Raw genomic sequence first — 18,319 nt, forward strand, 5'->3', positions numbered from 1 at the left:
GGTCCTATGTTTTTATAGCAATAGAACACAATATTCTGTGGGCCTTGCAAAATCAGTCAAAATCCAGTAAAATCGCCGGGAGCGAAGGGGGTTGCGTTAGTGAAAATGGCTGGGAGTGAATGAGTTTAAGTCGATATTTACATCAAAATACTTTGTACAGTAATTGAATTTTTTTTTTTTTTTGCCACCCGTAAAATGCCGTAACCAATATTTAGTGTTTCCGCACGGACATTCATTGCTGACGGACGGCAAAGCGGCGCTAATGGAAATTTGAACACGGAAAAGTGACGCGCCTGACGGCAAGCTGTCTTGCCTGATGGACGTCCGTTGCTGAAAATAACAACATAACTTTAAATAACTTAAAAATGGCTACGGCACGGGCGCTGTAAAGTCGAAACGTCGTAGGTCGCGTACGTCGTAACTCGAGGACTCCCTCTGATTAGGTGGTGAATCTTGGCTTGTCACGTCAACAGGTTTGTAGTCGCACAAGTTTAGGCACCTCTCTGCTGGAGTCATTCGTGGGTCGTAGGCCAGGATATTGTTATTTTCTATTAGATCAGGTATGTGAAGACATGACTATGCTGAAGATGGAGTGGAAAAGGATGGCTTCACGACCACATTCGGATTCGTCATAGCAATTAAATAGGGCACATTGATGTAATCAACGTATCAATAAACTTGCAGTTGATTTGTCTCTCAGGCTTCACTAATGCTGCCCATTGGTTACCACGGAGACGTGCTCGGCTCTTTTCAGTGGTGGGTCACTGTGGGCCTCAGGACACGGTTAAAAAAAAACGCTCAGCTAATGTATTAACCCCCTCCGCTGCCGAGTCCGGTTTTTATTGGGGCGATCTTATCATGCGAGGAGAGGAAATTGGCTCTGATCATTTCCATAACTGGGAAGAGAAAACATATCATACCTTGAGTTTAACCTCGCCACAACCTACACCCTTCCTGTACCACATCTCCTTGTGTATATAATACCTTAGGATTTGCTCGGTTTAAAGACAAAATAAACAGCACGCAAGGAAAACACAAAAGCACCTTGTTTTTGTAGCCAAAGAATTGGGGAAGTTTTCATGATGTGTCAAAATGTTTCTTCTACGGATTTTGTCCTCAAGTAGTAGACAACTAAGAATTGATCAAGGGTAATCTACGCACGCACGCACGCACACACACACACACCCACACGAGTCAAAAATCATCCCATTAATAAGTCACCTTGGTGTTATTCAAGTGAGGCTCGGGATTTAAGACTTCCTCTTTGCTCTGTGGAATTCGCCGAGCCTTTCAGAGCTACCTTTGTGTGATTTATGTGCCTCCGGTGGATTAGGAGTACTCAAAAGCCATTTAAATCACAATCCGTCGCATTCCAAAGCAGTGCTGCAGGGACAATGTGCTGCAGTGGAAAAAAAACAGCCCAAAAAAAAAAGAGAGGGCCCAACAAGTAGTCGGCTGATAGGTATAAAGCAGCGATATTCCAAAGAAGGGCCCATGAATAAAAGTGCAAACCCCTCCATTAGGGGGATGTGCCTGAACTTGAGTTGAAAGGAATGTTTTGGATTCACAAGGATCCTGTGTATTTGACTGTGTGGGTTAAGTGCATGGCTAACGGCATGCGTGTGCAGCATTAATCCCGAATAAAAGTAGTGTACTTAGACGCAGTCGCCTCACCTGGATCAGTTTCTGTTTTGCTGTTTCTTGTTTTAAAATCTCTCATTTAGTAGACTGCCACTCTCATGCCCAAGCGACAGGTGGGGCCTTAGTTTATGACCGTGATGCTATTTTGACATGATCATTGCCCAAATAAAGTCCTATGCATAAAAGGCACCATAAAAATGAAGACTCAAAAGGCTAATTCAGGACCTAAATCATAATATCATACACATTAGATATTGGAATTAGTAACCCTCAAGTTTGCAGACCTCAGCGCACTGCTGGGTTTGTAATTAATTCCATTAGCATATAACAATGTAGACAATAGTCACAAAAGCCATTGACAATGCAAGCAAACAAATCAAGAATACAAAAAAGGGCAAAAAAAACATAAGAGCAAAAAATGGGCCAATCAATCAAACAAAATAAGGTTATAAAAAAGCTGTCATGAGGGACGTGAGTAATTGAGGGATGGCGGACCCAAATGCAGGACGTAACTAGACCGGTCGCCATGACTGGACATGACTCGACTGGTCGCAATGACTGGACAGGAAATGACTAGACTAGTTGCAATGACTGGAACGAGCGTGATGTGACGACCTGATTAGCCTTGACTTGACTTGCTGTGGAGTGGCTATGACTTGGCTGGGGTTATGGCTTGGCTGGGACGATGGCTCGGCTGTGGCTGTGACGAAGACGACTTGACTGTGACGATGGCTTAGCGTGGCTGTGACGAAGACGACTTGACTGCGACGAAGACGACTTGACTGTGAATTTGGGGAACATGTCAAAGTTCAAATTGGTTAAGAAGGTCAATGTTCAGAACAGTGTCATCGAAAATGTCCCAGAATCTCCCAGATTTGTTGAACATATTGAAGTTGGAATGGTTGGATTTGTTCGCAAAATGTGCAACATGTTGGTAAAAATAAATAAATATATATATCGATGTGAAATCTCCTTAGCATCAGCTTTGCATTGAACATCTGTAAAAGTCATGTAAGAGGGCTTCTGTACATGCCTGACATCTGTGTTCGAAATTGTCGGGCCAAAGCCTCGGCCATATCTGTTTTTATCATGAGAGAGACTGTGTGTGCCTGCATACAAGAGCGTGTTTGTGCGTCAGGAATTAAAAAAACAAAAGCAAGTCTGTTTTCTTTCTCCAAAAATGCAGAGGAAAGGGACATAAATCTTCACGGCGGGATGTCACGGAAAATGGAGACCTTGAAGGAGACCGTGTTCTGGGACCTGTTGGATGCTTAAGAGCATGCCTGGCAGTGTGTGTGCCTAATCGCGCTTGGATTTTCTTTGTGTTGATTTGTTTTTTTGGGGGATTTGTATGTGCACGGATGCGTGTTGTCTTTGCGTGCTCAGCCTCCACTTAAAAGTTCTCCTTCCCAGGCCTTGCCACTTGTGGTGATGGAAACGCGGCATAAATAGCAGGGTATCTCCTGGCGGCCGTCCAGCAACCGAGGCCCTGGCAAGGAAGTGACTCATTTCGGCAAGGAGAAAAGAGGATTTTTGTGTCTCTTATTATCAGTCAGCCAAGGCAAACCGCACTGGGGAAGAGAAGAAAGTTGGGAGGAAGTTGAGGGAGGGAGACGAGGGAGGCGGTTTGGGTAGGAAGGGGGGAGCCAATGCCACTCTGATTAGGGCCTCTGATTTTAGTCGTCCTGATCTTCCAGGCAGTCAGTGCCAAAAAGCATGCTGAGACAGTTTGTTTGCTAACACCTGAGCAATGAATGCTTACCCTTGCATATTCCTGAAGCGTTTAGCTTAATGTGAAGAAAAAAATCTTTGATGGAGTAAAGTGTCTTTCAGGTTTAAGATGGAAAAAGTGCTCTGACTGAGCCACCCCTGTTTACCAAGCCAAAGTGTTTCAGGTAGGTAAGTAAAACAGCCCAGTTTGATGGGCAAATTCATTTTGTGTGTCTGTGGGAATGCATGAGTAACTTGTATGTGGTTGGAGTTGATGGCTGAGGGGCTTATAAGGCTACACTGGAACTACACAGGTTGAATACAATCTCTTCCGGAAGGCTGACCAGCCTCCAAATTTGTTCATGTTTAATGCTACACCAAAGCTAAGGCCTAGATACACCAATCCGATGTCGGCCAAATGTGACCGATGCAGGGGGTAGCCCCTGTGGCTTCGACCGACACATTGGCACATCGCATACAAAAATGACGTAAATACACACTGGACCGACCCTGACTATTACGTACCTTCAGCGCGCACGCGCGAGAAGCAATTCCCCTCCATGCCATCAGTGGTGGTAGTCATTATTCCTGGAGGCAACCGGAAACCTCTTTACAGGGGCGGGATATAAAAACGTAAACATACCGGTTATTTTTCCTCTCACGATGTCCTCCCACATGAATGAAACCCTCCGGCTTTTTGCACAGTATCATATATAAAAGTAAATCCTACCTGCTATATCCAGTCGCGTCCCCATGTCATGCCATAGTTTGGCTTTCATACCTTTGTCGGCATACCCTTTAACGGTAATATCATACAATGCCGGTCTCTCTTGAACCAAAGAGAATATGTCATCTTCCCGATCTTCTGTCCAGACAAATATTGTACGTTCAAATGCGCAGGGTACAGCAGGGTGACGATGCGCAAAATGAACGGAAAAAAAGAAAGTCCAAGCTTTTCATCAGTACTGTTTATCCGCATTTGTCGCTTCCTCCACTTCAAGTTTAGACCACCTCGATCCAAGTGCAAGTAGTAGTATGCATGGTGAGCAGAGAGTGAAGCAGGGGTTGGTAAATTCATGATGATAAAAACAACATTTTACTCGAAAGTTAAAAATTTGCGTTAATGGCAAGTTACATTGTTGATTTTTCTCAGTGGTAAACAGGGTTTCAAGCTTGGTTTAGGGTTTCAAACTAGGGTTAGAAACTAGAATTTGGGTTAAAAGCCCTGGTTCACATTTCAATTTAAGGTGTCTAGGGTTTAGGCATCTTGTATTATAAGTACAGTTTCAAGTCAGGGTTAGAGTTTCATAACATTAGACATGGTGGCAACTCTTTGTGACTGTAGAAATATATGCATTCCTGAAGATTTTGGTGGAATTACGCTAAACTGTACGAATCTAGTTTAATGTTGAATAACATGGCTGAAATGTGGCAATACATTTGTAGAAACAAATTCACAGCATCGAGCAGTAATGATATTAAAATACGATAATCTTGTGAATTTCTTCATAAGGTGAAAGCTTGCGGCCTTCTGCTCCCATTATCATTGTTGCACATCCGGTCTGAGGGGACCTTTCAACTGCGTAATCATAAGTCACACAATGAAAAGCCACCGCCGTTGAGCAACGATCATCTAGCGCCACTCCGGGGCCCCGTCGTAGTTGCCTGGTGGGCGTGCAGTATGGCAGACCTTTGTTCCGTGTGTGTGTGGAAAAGCACACACTGTCAACACGGCAGAGAAAAGCTAATATTTACCACCTATGGCCTGTGCTTTAATATTAGCTCAAGGTGCTAGGCGAGGGAGAGCAGCGTTCTCTGACTCGGCATTCGCTTCCTGCCCAACGCAGCTATCCAAAGATGTATTTGTGCTCCTGCTTTACGAGATGAGGATATCAAGTGGAAAGCGGTAAATGTTTTAAAGTAGGCGGACAGTTAAAAGGGTAACGTAACGTCTTAGGTTGCAGACTGTAGCCGCTTACGACACAGAACGTCATAGTTCTCAGGGCAGTCCAATCTGTTCATCTTTCCCTGCTAGTTGCCTTGGAAAAATGTTTAAAGTTTTTGATCAGGCATCCACTGTGAGATTTTGAATTCATGCTCAGCCTAGTCTGAAATCGAAAGTCAGTGATCAAGAGTCATGATTTGAAGTCAGATTTTTAAGCTATCTCCACTTTGAGTGTTAATTTTTCTGATGACTTTCTAGTTTTACTTCCTATATTTGAAAACAGATGTCTGTATTTTCTACTGGGTATGCTATGATTATTTAGTTTTTTTTGTGTCAGCATCAAAGTCACTTGATTTTAAAGGTATTAGAGAGGATTTAACTACAAAAATAAATTGTCTGATTCACTTAAAAATCACTTTATAACCTGTAACAGACTTGTACTTATGGTTGACAAAAAAAATATTATTCAAAAACTGTGGATGTGGCGGGGAATGTTAGATTAGCATGCACACTATTGAGAAAACTACAAATAGCCGTTGGGCTACTCCTTCGCCGCAGAATCCTCTAATACCTTTACGTTTTTGCTAATACCAATCCTGATCTGATACCTCGGCAATGCATTGAGAAGAAACAAAGAGAGCATTCATCAAAATTGTCTCAACTATCTTAATTTTTATTTGTTCAAATTAACTTCTCCCATTATGATACAACAAACAGGAACAGCAGTACATGGAGAAACGTGAAACCAAGTAGCATTAACAACGGTAGTTTTCTTCTTCGTCCTGTAGATGTTTTGACAACATGTGATCGAAATCAGCCTTAGGCTACCTTATCATTGCGAAGTTACAAAGACGGTGTTCTTGGAGGTGGCTACAGAATTGTGAGTGTGTCATAGAATGTCATAAGCAGCTTGCAACAGAGATACAGAGAAACTTTTTGGTTCAGCTCCTGCTAGAGATCAGCAAGTTGTGCAAAAAATACTGAAACATTCACAGTTGGACATGTAAAAGTTTTTGTCTGGAATAATGGTTTGAATCATCACTCCGTCCACGTCCTACGACCTTACGTTGCATCTTATCCGATCCATGCCGCAAGTAGTCTTTGCACAGTTCCTGTTTCCTCTTCCCATCCAGTCAAATTCAGGAAAATATCTTTAGGCCTTTTCTTTCCTTGCGAATCAGCAGTGTGTGTTTTTAGGACGCGGTGGTTCTGTGCCTTGTCTCCGGAAAGGACTCTGACAAGTTCCCGTACGTACTGCAGGTAATCATGTGTGGGGTTTCTGGCACTGGCCCCACATCAATATCCTCCTCATGTCCCGGGCCAGGTGTTGAGGGGAAAATTCCCAATCGAGTTCTGTATCCCGCAGCATGGCCAGTGGATATGCGTTTCCCCGCCTCGCTGTGCGCCCCGTCTCCTCTCCTTCCGTCTTGTTCTTGGCATTCCTCTAATCCGAGCCGAGCGCGGTCGGTCCACCGCGGCTCCTGCTGCACACCTGCTATGAAGAAACAGCTGTGGTCCGCCACAACATCATTAGTGCAGCTGAAAGAGAAGGAAAGGCCTGCATAACCGTTCCCCCCCTGTGTTTACTCTCCCAAAGAGTTCAGCGCTGGGGCATCTGTACAATAGACCAACATTTTTACGATAAAGACGTGCAAAAAAGCTGCCGGACCCCCGCTTCTTCCTCGTGTAACATGATCGGAATGGAACATGTGGGAGAGCCTGGGTGCTGAAAGAGAATTTTATACCTTAAGATGAATGTGTTCTTATAGGGTATTCACTTTGAGATTCATGAGCAGGCGGTTTGTCTCAAAGCATGGAAACTCTTGTGGCCATGACAAGAAATCTAAGAAAGAAGTGAACCAAAAAAAAAAACGGGAAGAACATATGTTTGCAATCAATAGGTCCCCCAAATTTGAAGAACAAGATCTAGGGCAGCATCCCTATTGATTTTGTTTTCTTCCTCTAAGACATAGTCCAAAACAGGTGGGGAGACTAAAACACTGTGGGCACCATTGGCTACTCTGGAGAGTCAACGCCAAGCCGCACACACCCAAAGCTCCACTGTAAGAAATACCCAGCGCTGGTTTTAAACTGCCACTGATCATTGGTTCAACCCACAAACCATTGACCCAAATCATATAGTTACTGCTAGACTAAAAGTAAAGGGAGGTACCTATTTTGTTTATTCAACTGGACTCATGATTGCATCAGCATCATTCTGCTGTATTAAAGAGAACGGATTATATCAAATTGACTTGCATTGATTGTGTAGTATACAAATAGTTGGGCCTCTGGAGTGATTGCTCTCTTGCCAAGTGTGAAATTACACAACCAAATCATCACTTGCTACCAGCCTAGCTCCACAAACATCTCTGAGCTTTGTCAAATTGCGAGGTCCGAATTTGGCTAATGTAGGTAAGTTTCTTTATTAACATGGACTTGTGGTTTGATCAGTCAAAAATATACTTTTTGATTGCTTGTAAACAGGTGAAGGAACAGGGAGCAAAGAAATACAGAGACTGGAGGAGTCACAGAAAGGCATGGAAGTGGACATCTTTGGAAATGTTCTTGGATCAAACACCTTCAACCAAAAGGCCATATTCCCAACTTTTTGTGAGTAGTGTATAATTCAATGGAGATGGAAGGGGGTAAAGCATTCCTGCTTTGGGTTTCTCCTAAAGTATCCAAAAGCCGGCTCTCGCGCATCTCCAAATATGGTGAGCATGGCACTTGTTTTAGTGCAGCTTGGATGGTTTTAATTACCGTTGTAGGACTAAAAACACCACTTCCAGCTTTATCTTGATGCAATTTCCTGCTTGGATTCATAAACGGTTTCATTCTGCTTTTCCAGTCCCACTTTGTTCATTTACTAATAAACTATGAGGCGTGATGATAAACTCAATCCAGTTATTTTAAGGGTGATGACACTTTCTGGAAACAAAGATGCATGAAAAGTAAAAATATTTTTTGTTGGCTGTGTTTGTCTCTCTCCCAGCCAAAGGGGGGGAAATGTCAAAACTCAACACCAGATTAAATAACCGGTTTAGTTGGATATTTCTTGCAGTGGAGCCCTAGCGGAGAAAATCAATCCGTCACCACGCGTACAGGAAGGAAGCCTGGGTTGGGGAGAGATACTGCTCTTAATGACATGTCTCTGTGTGCCTGCACCAGAGGGGGAAGTAACCGGATATTTAAACAGAGATAAGAGTGTGTACCAAAGGGGCTGGGATTGGATATGGCTGCAAACCCCATGGCAACCGGCCGGCCGCTATTGGATATGGAAAGGTAAATAGTAATGCAGTCCTAGCATGTTTTAATGCTGTAAATTAAAAGCTCATGTAACATTCAGGCGAGGGCAATAAATAGGCGCTTCGAGCTCTGCCAAGTTTTCATTAGTGACTTCCTCCAAAATCACTCGTTTTAAATCAAAATTTGGAACACACGCTCTGGCTCATCAGGACCCGTAAGCAGTAATCGGATATATTTCAAGGATTCCTGCATAACACGGCCATAAATTCAAAATTAGATGGGAGCAGTTTGGAGTCTCTTCAAACTACATGCACTTTTTTTGGTCTGAGCACTAGGAGGTTGAAAAAGTTCCCTGAGGCCACTCAGTGTTCTCTATATAACTCTCTGCAGGCCTACCCAATTTTTTGGGGTCCAGGGACCCCTTTCAAGGGAAGAAAGCTTTCAAGGACCCACTCATAATCCTCAAAAATCTACTTTACATGGCATTTATCAGGATACTGAAAGACACTCCACAGTCCATACAAATCAGAAAGACTAACAGTAGGAGGGCAATGAGCGTATATCCACACTGCGGTCAGTACACAGAGACACCGATGCCGTCCATCATTAAGCAATTGTAGACACATTTTTAGTGGGAGCTTTGGTGGATGCAGCAGACAGTGGAGAAATCCAGAGCCCTCCATTGGGACAAAGATCTCCACAGGAGATAGAATCTGGTAGCCAAACCAGAGGAGCTGCATGGATGTACGGTGTAGTGCCGTGACTGAAGGAAAGGAAAGGTGCCAATGCTTGAGGTAGATGGCCGCTGCAACTGATACATGGAAGGAAGTGGAGCAGGATCCATCTCTGCATAGCATGTCAGCCACCGAAGCCATCAGGATGTAAAATGATGAAAGCTAGCTGACTAGCCAAATAAGATAGCTAGCTATCTGGTTGGAAAAGGGGGCAGCGGTCTCAGCCAGCAAGAGCTAACCACAGTGATGAGAGTGAAAGCCTATGGCTGCAGTACAACAGTCAATCCATACAACTGTAAACTATTGAGAAATAAATGTTATGTATATGTATTACAGTTTTGTGAATTTATAAGCTGCATTTACACTGACCGCTAGTCACCATGTCATCGCGTATGGCCATCCCACCCAGCTTCGAAGCCAAATTAGATTAACCAGATGAAGTACTTTGAAATATTTTGCTAAGCAGATGGCTTTTCAGCATCTGCTAACTGTCACGTACACCAGGCGCTAACATTCCCGAGACAATCTGCGGCATCGGCTGCAATCCGAGCCCTCGCCATCCCCAGATCACATGATGCTCCCTGAAAAAGGATTACAGGCAACCGGATCCGTTTTGGCAATGGTACTGGAATTTTCATTACAATGATCTTGGGTGTGGTGCGCCAAGAATGCATCGTCAATGTGAATGAGAAAGCGCAAGGAGGGAGGCATCAGTAAGGAGGTAACGCAAGGAGTTCTGGAAACGCACTTGTTTCGATCAATAACATTTACCTCCTGCGTACTGCTCGCCATCACTCCATTCACCCATCCATTTACTTCCGCTCTTCCAGGGTTGGGTCACCCGGGCAATACCCTAAGAAGAGAAGCCAAGACTTTCCTCTCTCCAGGCACTTCAAGCTCTTCCAAAGGCATCCATGTGGCATTCCCAGACCGGCCGAGAGACATAAAGTACTCTCCATTGTGTCATGGGACATCCTTGGCCAAATCCTTGTGCTACGTGTCACCTGGAACACCTCAAAAGGAGGCATCCTAACCAGATGCCCAGGCCACCTCATTTGGCTCCTCTCGATGTGGAGAAGCCAGATGCTAGTCGCTCTGGGATGACTGAGTTTCTCACCTTATTTTAAAGGAAAGCTTGGGCACCCTGCGGAGGAAACTGTATCTGTGATCTTGTTCTTTCGACCACGACCCACAACTTATGACCATGGATGAGAGTGGGAATGTAGAGCGACCAACAAATTGAGAGACGTGTTTTTCGGCTCAGCTCACTACGACTGACCACTCCACCTGTTGATCTCCTGCTCCAATCGTCCCTCAATTGTGACCTACTTGAACCATGGTCACAGGAGGAGACACAAGTGGGGTTTCCATCCAATTGTTTTGAATTTTTTAAGCGAATTTACTGAAAATGAGCACAACGGACATGCAACTTATGCCCATTTCCATCTGTTCTTCTTTTGCGAATAATGAGAGGGGACTCCGATACTGTAGGTGGCGGTATACACCACAGAGATGTGATCAACAGTAATTTAGAAGAAGGAGGAGGACAGGGAGTGACTGCGCCGTGTGATGACGTTGTATGAGTTTGCTTTTGTAATTATTGATAAACCGTAGCGTTTCTTTAGTGTTTTCCATCTAAAATTGCATTAATATTCGCTTCTTTAATTAATTCCCAAAAGATTTCTGTTTCGTCGTCCGCCGTTGCTTTGTGACTACGTGTGACATAATATCCGGTCAAAACGTGGGACTTGTATCCATTTTTTTTCCTTTTTTCGATACACTTCTAAATCCACCCCCTCTAAGCGTCAAAGTGTTCTTGCGAATTTTGGGCCCTTTTTCGAATTTCTGGTGTTTCCATTTAGTTTCTGCATTTCTTGAAAAAAAAAAAAGGTGGATGGAAACCCGACTATTGAAAGGCATTGAAGTGGACGTCCTTGGAAATGTATTGGTTGAAACAAACACCTGTTTTTGTGAGTACAGGTGCGTATGTACAGTAAGTTGGTATGTTGCGCCAGTGGAGCCTTTGACGTGTTAATTTCAAATTGTGATGAATTGAATTTCCTTTGAGACGGTTTTCTGGTAATGCTGGTAAACTTTTCCATTCGTGAATGATGCTATCGTACCCCCTCAGTGGTAGCCACGGCTGAAAGGGCTTTCAGATTGCAGGGCATGATTTTGGCAATGCAGGGGGCACAGCTCTGGAATTAACTCCACAATTGCAAAGAGAAAACTGTGCGAGAGGGTAACAAAGAGGCCTCTGTGTGGGCAAGGCGTTTCAGGTTTGTGGAGTGGAGGAAATACTATCTGATGCCATCCCCTCCTCCTCATCTACCCCGCCCTTTCGCGCCCCCTTCCCCTTTCTTGCTTCATGGACTGACCATGACAGCAGGCCACATTGGGCAGTGTGCCACACGAGAGCCGCAAACCCGCAGCTCCATTGACAGCTGTTACAACTGCTTCTTGCATTGACATACAAGTAATTGGACCACACTATTAGCAGGGGCGGGGACCCTTTTTCCATTTCACTTTTTAAGCTCTACTAGGGGTTAAATGTTTGGGGGCATTTCTTAATACTTCCTGTGAAAAAATCATGCATCTTTTCAATCACATAGGTGCAAGAACGTTGTCTTAAATTTACTTAAAATGACAAATAGGATCAAGTGTAGAATTACCCAACCAAGTACATGTCTGAAATTGGGTGGCCCGAGTCTACATGAGAGGAAAGGGGGTGAGGAGTCACATTGACCAGTTCAAGTTAACTTGAACACAACACAAGCAACTTCCTAACCTCCAGTGACCACCCCCCTCCACCCCAAGATTGAATACATCCATGGTCCAGGGCCCGGCCAACTTCCACAGCTGTCGCACATTTTCAACAGATTCCGTCGGCCCTGGACGAGGCCGTGGAGAGAAGACATTCCTGCGTCATTACACATCGCCTAGGAGGAATTAACGTTAACATCTGATATTGTGGAAGTGGGAAATTTGCCACCCCGACCTTGCCCAAAGCACTCCGGAACTCAGGGTCATGGATTTATTATCTCAGATGGCCCTCCCAGGTCACAAGGGGCCATTTTCTCCCCCCTCACTGTTCCGGCAACAACAACCAAAAAAAAGGGGAAAAAAGCCTGCGGCCTTAAGTGTGCTATTCATTAAGTACACTGTGCACTGTGTTGAGGGGGGGGGGGGGGGGGGGGGGGGAAGACACATGTTACTGTTGCTCTACGGGTATTTGTCATAGGAACGGCATGTCTCTTCCCACTGAGAGGCCATTCCCAGCTGTTGGTCTGCAGCTCGGTGATGCGGCCTTCATCCCCCCTGGTGCAGTCGCAGACGCATAAACAGGATGCCTCCGATGTACAACTGCACAAGTGTGCAAAAGAATCCCGGTCAAATGCCAAAATAGCCCCCCCCCACACCCCTTCATGCTCCACTTTCGAAAATGAATTGTAGGTTTCAAGACCATCAGAAATATCCACGAGTAATTCCATAGTGAGACAGTCCTCCAATAAATAAGGCCACATTAACCTTGCTAGGAAGATGAATTCTCGCGGTATTTGTGAGTTCACAAACTCCGGAGGATACATCTTGTACCGGTCCCGCTGATACGTTTGCAGCCGCTCTTTTTCCGATCGGACCAATCAGGCGTTGTTTAGGCAGGACGAAACTAATAAGCGGCAATGGCGGAGGGAAACAAAAAAACCTAACAGACGAATGGATGCTGCAATTAATTGTGTTGTCACAGAATTACTCACCGTTTCCTTGTTGATTATGAACAGAGAGAGGAGTTTCGTGCGTTTTTATCTGGTAAAGATGTTCGTGTTCTTTTCCTAATCTCAGCCATTAGTGTCCCATGTAAAGACGTAACGTGTACTGTACAACCTCACTGAAAGCCTCATCCTAACCCCAACCATTAGTCGGACGGCAAATTGACATACATGTTAACACTAAGATCATTATATAGCTCAGTAAGATAAACGTTAGTTTTTCGACCAGACGATCTGGGTTCGAGTCTCAGTTTTGTATTTTTTCGCTATTTAACATGGCCGATAGAGGTCACTAAACAACAATACGTAACACTTGGTCGTATTTTGGTAAATGGTAAAACGACCAATATGGTCGTCATTGTTGGAGGACTTGTTCATAGTGGTCATATGTTTCTCAACATTTTCTGTAACAGTTTGAGCAATTCACTTTCCATTCTTCCTTCTTTTTGCGGTGTTTTTCAAACTAGAATTGCAAGTCACACAGAAACAAATGACTGATTGTGTTCAAATTCCGAATTTCCACTGCACTTCGGTGGTAGCTTTCCACATTAAGTTAAAAAAATATTAACTGCAGAATGTGCATAACTTAGTTGTGTTTCAAAATCATTGTGGAAAAGAATGACTGGTCGAGACGTTTTGTGCCAAGTTGAGGAGAAACTCCAACAAAATGTTAGCAAATTTCCGGGAACGTGCTTAAGCCGCAACTCACCAGGAATATAAATATTAGCATCCCTTTGATTCTCCTCTGCAAAAAAAAATGTTTCCAGTAAAGATTCTCTGCCTGAAAACTGGAAAGTCATAGTGACACACACACATGCGTGCCCTGGGATCCAGATGTTTCGATTCTTTTTGGTCCGGACGTCAGCGCGTGCTTTCAAAGTTTCCGTGAGTGCGACGGCCTCAGCAACAGTAGTTGTGTCAAGGCAGCCGCTTGCACCCCAACTTCCAGGAAGTAAGCACAACTATGCCGGAGCCTGCGTCATTCCATGAGTCAACTAAACAGTCTGCCGGGATATCTGTGAGGGAGTCCAGACGCGCTCATTCCTCTTTCCTCTCTCGCTTCCATGACTGTTCAATTTCCGTACTGGCAGGGTACGAGGGGCCAAAGTATTTAAGATGATGTGTAACACCGGCGAGGTAGCACAGCGGAATGTGAAACGAGCAGGTACATTTCATCGATTTGACATATTTAAAGGTCAATCACTGTTTGGAGGAAAAAACACTTCACAGTTGTCTGATTCAGTGATTCCCAGGTGAAATTGCAAGAAACAATCAAGTTTTACTGAATTGTTTTGAAAACGATTTATCTACAACTGTATCTTTGTTCATCTCTCTGCCAGCGACTTATAGTGACAGTAGTTGGGTTTCCATCCACCCATTAGAATTAGAATTTGAATTTTCAAGAAATGCGAAAATAAAACAGAATAAAAACGCTAGAAATTCTAAAAAGGGCCCAAAATTCGCCCCCAAAAATAAATGGATGGATTTTGAAGCGTATCGAAAAAAGGAAAATGCTAATTTTGGCTAGGCCGGATACATGTCGCACGTTTTGACTGGATATTACGTCACACGAACGTTTGTAGTCCCAAAACGACGCTGAACGATAAAGTAAGGTATGTTTGGGGGGGATGACAAAACAGAAATATTTTGGGAATTAATTAAAGAAGCGAATATTAATGCTATTTTAGATGGAAAAACAGCAAAGAAACGCTACGGTTTATCAAAAATTACAAAAGCAATATCCTTCCTGTTCTTCTTTTAAATGACTGGTGGATACCCTATGGTGTATAAGTCCCCTCTCAATATTCGCAAAAAAAGTCGCATGTCCGTTTTGTGCATTTTCAGTAAACGTGCTTAAAAAATTTGAAACAATTGGATGGAAACCCCACTTCTGTTACTGCTGAGATACAAGCTACATAGGCAGATTCTGAAGAATGACACAGAAAATAGCTTGAACAATCCTGTCTTTGAAAACCGACGAGTGTATAAGAGCGGCCGTAAGTGAACAGTCGGCTATTCTTTGCTGCACACCAAGCAATTGAGCACCACAAATTTACTTGTTGTATCTGGTTTTGAGGCTCTACATACAATTTTTTTTATTGAACTGCAAAAACAAGGTGCGATTGTCAAGGAAGAAGCACATTACCACAAAGACAGGAAACGGGTGACAATAAAGCAGAGGATGAGGTTATTTTGAGAGAAAAAATCTAAACAATTGGATGGAAACCTGACTAGTCAGAACAATTAAATGTTCTTCCACTAGATGGCAGAAGGTACAATTAATCTCTGTTTACACCTGTTGCCGACCGTTCATATTGTACAACAGAATACTAGCTTAGTGTTTGTAGCCTCGACACACACTCATATACTGGAAGGAGTACTGAGTGCACCCTTGATTGTACTGCCCCAGTGACAAGCTATTGGACCCTTACAGGTAAAAATTTAGCACAACTGGTGATAATGTTTTACCAAAGCAAGAATCTTTCTGAGGTACAAAATGTTCCCATTCTAAAATTTAATTTGACAGCTACCAATGGAACAAGTCCATGTAAATAAAGCATCACAAGCCAAACGCAATTTCTGAATCCAGCCTCGATATATTCAATGCCACATCAATGCCGCAATTCCTGATATGAAAAAAAAAAACTTGTCAAGTGTCTGGCTGCCGTGGCCGGGGGCCCGGTTCTTAGCTTTCCTTTTGTCTGCTGAAAGATGTGAACACGTCTGTCATTTGAGCGTCTCCCTTTCTGCTGTGTACACTTCAGATGGCGGCCCTGACAGACTATGAATCATCTGTTCGGAAACTAGGTTGCAGCACAATAGGCTCTTCATAAGGTGAGGCCGGGCCCGAGCGCTAAAGTAGTAGAACGTACGCCCGGTGACCAAGTTGGAATTCGAGACGGGGCAAGTGAAGTGAAGTTGCTCTTTGCTCTGTTGTCTTTATAACTCCTTTACACTAGGACACCCAAGTGAGCAATAAAATCATTGCGGGAAAGCTTGGCGTAGTGGGTGGGGGTGGGGGGTGGGGGGGTCATTGTACCTAATTTTGGGCTAGTTTTTTTCTTTTGTTTGATAAAGATGTGATCAGTTCCAACGCAAAAGCAGACTTATAAAGTAGCACTATGGAACTTTTCAACCTGTATAAAATATTTTCATAACTTTTCTGATGAATAAACGACCTAAAACAAGCTGAATGGTACCTTTGCCATGGCTTGAGGGGGTCTGTATCATTTTTACTGGCACTAAGCAACTTTGAGGAGGATGGTAGGAACACTGCCACACAAAAAAATACAAATGTGCTGACTGCTTTATGACATATGTCACTTCCCCCCTTCCCCATTAGTTAACAATGACAGAAGTCAATTTGAATGTCAATGCACAAATGTCGCTGCAAAACAACTGAAAAGTTTTGTCTGCGAAGACAAAAAAAAGGGAAGCTACCCGGATAAAACAGTCAAGGATCAACAGTGGCCCGGATTTCACTCGCTGGCGTGAGCTCAAAAACGACGCAGTGCGCTAGTCTTCATGAGAAATACGGTCTTCCTACAGGCATAACATTACCACTTTTGTCCATATGGGGCCGCCATAATCAACGTAAACTGAACGTTTCTTGGTGTTGCCATTAAGACAAATCAAGTCATCATACCATCATTTGATGTTACATTCCCCAACCCTGTAAAACTAAACAACTCCAATGTAAAACTTCTCGAAAATTAAGGTTCTTTGTAGCTTGTGTTACGGACATCCTCAAGATTCACAATTTATATTAGGACTGTAGTTTAAGGGAAGCAAGTAATGGAACCTAAATGTTGAAAAAAAACCTCTTTTTAGTTCATATCTTGTTACCTCATGAATACTCACCTCTGTGTTTGAAGCCTATTGTAATATTTTCTGCGTCCGGTCTACCTTACAGCAAGGAAATTCAATGTTAAATATTTACCATTCCCCTGGTATGCGACCGGGCCGATTCCAGCTGTGATGGGTAGCAGCCACATTCCTCCCACAGGAAGTTTATTCTTATTCATTTAAATTTTCCCTTTCTCTATCCCGACAACCTTTTTTTTTGTAATGTGGCCAGTAGCGAACGTGTCACACGTGTCGTTGCAGGCGAGACTTGAGGCTCTGCAGGACTTTTCGACAGTCGTCTTATGCGAGATGGAATCCTTCCAGTCCCGTTGCACGTATCAGTCCTGCCTGATTACATTTTCTTGCAATGAAATAATAAACTCCGGCTTCATGTGTAGTTTCAAGTCTGTGACAGGTAGACCTCTGCTGGCCATAATCTTTCTATGTAAGGCATTGACACAGTTTCAGGTTTTGGTGCTTCTGCTTGAAGGCTCATGGGAACGACAGATTGTAGGGTGCTTTTCTAACCAACAAGGACCAAGGTGGTTCAGGTCTTAGACTGAAATATTTACATTTGTACAGTATGTAAGACCAAGTAACTTTGGTATCTGGATTGATGTCAAATTTCAGTCCTTTTCATCATGTTGTTCCCATTTTGACAACATGAAACCAAGATAACACCTAACTATAGATCAACAGTTCCTCGTCATTGCAAGGCTTCAAGCAGGATGTTATCAAAAGGAAGTAGCCGCTGAGCTTAGAGTGTTACAGAGGGTCATCATTAGGTTACAAATACTTGCTGGTCACCCCCCCCCCCCAATCAGCTCCTTAACTCATTTGCTCCCAAAAATGTATTAAAAATGTTCTATTTTAACTATTGCCATGGTCCTAAAAATGATTGTATTAATAGATTTTTTAATGTTTTTTATTTTATTTTTTATGCTAGAGGTCGCTTAAAACAATGGTAGCTATTACAAAAAACGGGCAGCAGGTGGCAGCAGAGTATAAGAGATCAAGGGCAATGATGCAAAAAAGCTATTTTCCCCAGTGTTTTAAACAGATTTGTGAATAATTATAAAACTTAGCTATATTCTAATGCTAATTGCTGCAAAACAGAAACAGATACAAATATGCTATCCTTTTTTTCTTGACGAAAGAAGAGACTAATCTTTCTTTTGGTAGGTTCCATGTTTTTTTATAGCAATAGAACAGAATATTCTGTGTGCCTTTAAAATTAGTCAAAATCAAGTAAAACAGGCGGGAGCAAAGGGGGTTGCTTCAGTGAAAATGGCTGAGAGTCAAGTTGGCCAAAAAAATACTGGAACAATCCATAGTTGGATTAGTACATTCAAAAGTTTACAGAAACTCTGCAAATTAAAGGCAATATATCTAAATTGCCATAACACTGTCTTGAAATGAACGTTTGC

At 43.2% G+C, this 18,319-nt stretch overlaps 1 long non-coding RNA gene across 2 annotated transcripts in view; it reads left to right on the forward strand.

Annotated features, from left to right (window-relative positions):
• LOC147168849 (uncharacterized) overlaps nt 1-18,319 on the forward strand; it is a 73,064-nt gene that overhangs the window by 24,297 nt on the left and 30,448 nt on the right. Inside the window, exon 3 of one of the 2 annotated variants that reach the window (XR_015095932.1) lies at nt 7,784-8,193. The exons of the other annotated variant lie outside the window; for it this stretch is intronic. This is a non-coding gene — a long non-coding RNA (uncharacterized LOC147168849). Of the gene's footprint in view, nt 1-7,783; nt 8,194-18,319 lie in introns of those variants that run through there. 2 annotated transcript variants of the gene reach the window in all.

The sequence above is a fragment of the Leptonotus elevatus genome, chromosome 9 (assembly GCF_054856555.1).
Source record: "Leptonotus elevatus isolate MCC_2025b chromosome 9, RoL_Lele_1.0, whole genome shotgun sequence".
Taxonomy (NCBI): domain Eukaryota; kingdom Metazoa; phylum Chordata; class Actinopteri; order Syngnathiformes; family Syngnathidae; genus Leptonotus; species Leptonotus elevatus.